The sequence below is a fragment of the Pongo abelii genome, chromosome 14 (assembly GCF_028885655.2).
Source record: "Pongo abelii isolate AG06213 chromosome 14, NHGRI_mPonAbe1-v2.0_pri, whole genome shotgun sequence".
Classification (NCBI taxonomy): Eukaryota; Metazoa; Chordata; class Mammalia; order Primates; family Hominidae; genus Pongo; species Pongo abelii.
The window spans coordinates 89,743,174-89,745,193 of record NC_071999.2 but is presented as its reverse complement, the minus strand read 5'-3'; the positions used below and the strand labels follow the sequence as shown (position 1 = coordinate 89,745,193).

The 2,020-nt window shown below is 46.6% G+C and overlaps 1 pseudogene; it reads left to right on the top strand.

Annotated features, from left to right (window-relative positions):
* The first annotated feature begins 1,188 nt into the window (after positions 1-1,188).
* Positions 1,189-1,745, top strand: LOC100460804 (homeobox protein VENTX-like; annotated as a pseudogene).
* Positions 1,746-2,020: the final 275 nt, after the last annotated feature.

Sequence of the window (2,020 nt, the reverse complement as noted above, 5' to 3'; positions counted from 1 at the left end):
GGGTGGGGTATGAAAAGCAGTCCAGCTGTGCTGAGTCAGCCTCTGGGTGGGGGCCACAGGACCATTTAAGGTATGAGTTTCAGGGCTGGGTGGAGTCAACTGGTCATGAGAAATGCAAAAGTCTGAAAAGACTCTCAAAGGGCCAATCTTTGGTTCTACAATAGTGATGTTATCTATACGAGTGATTCAGGAAGTTACAAATCTTGTGACCATAACAATGGCTGGTTATCAGTTTACTCTGCCTACATCTTAGCAGAATTCAGGCCCCTCTCATAAATATAACCTTGTAGACTTTCATTAATTTTACAAAGGCAGTTTAGTTTTCAGAGGAGCTATTACCATCTTTGCTTTAAGGTTAAACTATAAGTTCTTCTCCAAGTTAGCTTGGTCTATGTCCAGGAGTGACCAAGGACACCTTGGAGGTTAGAAGCAAGATGAAGTCAACTGTGTCAGATTTCTCTTACTGTCAATAATTTTGCAAAGGTGATGTCAGATACATTTTAAAAATTATGGATATAATATTTACATTAGTAAAGGATAAAAGGATAAAAATAGTGAGCAAAATGTTCAGCTTGTCTGAAAAAGGAACATCAAATAAATGCAAGAGGATAAGAAATAACATGAGAGTATAAATTATTAAATTAGAGAATCAAGATTCAATAGAGAAGATGAACAAAATCAAAGTTGTCAGTGAAAAAAATAAAAGAATAATAAAAGAGGCAGATTTTTCTTGAGGATTATAAAAAAGTACAGATGTAGATACACAATAAAATGGAGAATAAAATGAACACTAATAAACCATTAAAACCGTCATTGCAAAATTATGACCCAGACAGTGAAAGAGATCTAACCTAACCAGCTCCACCTTGCTTCTAACCTCCAACCTGTCCTTGTTCATTCCTGGAAATAGGCTGAACTAACTTTGAGAGGAACTTAGTTTATAGTTTAAAACAAAGATAACAGCCCTTTCCCAAAACAAACCTCCTTCTTGCCTAAGGAGTAGACTCTCTTTGAAGGACTAAGAAATTAGCCACAAGATTAGAAATTATGGTTTAGGAGTCATGCAGCTGGAGGCTACAAGATTCTGACCCTCCCTAAACTGCTTCTAAGATTAGTGCTTGAGAGGAGAGAGGAGCCACCCCAGCCGCAGTAAGGGGCTGGGGTGGGGGCCCAGGACAGAGAGGCTGCATGACCCTGTTCTGTGAAGGGTTGAATTAGGAGCCAAACTCCCGGAGGCCCCCTGTCTGTACAACCTTCACCACAGAGCAGGTTCGCGCCTTGGAGAGCGTCTTCCGGCACCACCAGTATCTGGGCCCTCTGGAGCGGAAGTGGCTGGCCAGGGAGTTGCAGCTCACAGAGGTCCAGATAAAAACCTGGTTTCAAAACCGCCGGATGAAACACGAAAGGCAAATGCAGGATTCACAGCTGAACAGCCCCTTCTCGGGGTCTCTCCACGCGCCCGGGCTTTCCACTCACCGTCTTCTGGCCTTGCCAACGGCCTGCAGCTGCTGTGCCCTTGGGCTCCCCTGCCGGGGCCCCAGGCTCCGATGATGCCCCCTGGCTCCTTCTGGGGTCTCTGCCAAGTGGAACAAGAGCCCCTGGCCTCTGCGTGGGCTTCCTGCTGCGGGCAGCCGCTGGCGTACCACCCCCCAAGCCCAGGAAGTGGCGTGGATACACTGGGACCAGCCCTGTCCACAGGGCCCTGGAGCCTGTGTGCTCTGCCGGAGACTGGGGCTGCGTTTTGAGGAAGCGCGTCTGACTCCATGTCTGCCACACACGCGGTCTGTGTAGATCGCACCTGGCACCTACCAGGAGGACTCAGCTGTTCTGCTTACATCCTGGCGGCACCTTTCACCCTGACCCACGCAAAGGTTCTGGAGATTTCTGGAGAATATATTTGTTAAAGCCACCTCTTTACTGAAAGTTACCAAAAAGGGTCGGTTTAGGAAGTAAATGAAGGGTCAGTGAACAGTCAAAGGCAGAAGTGGGCTTGTTATGGGTAGGGCTTTCAGTATATGAT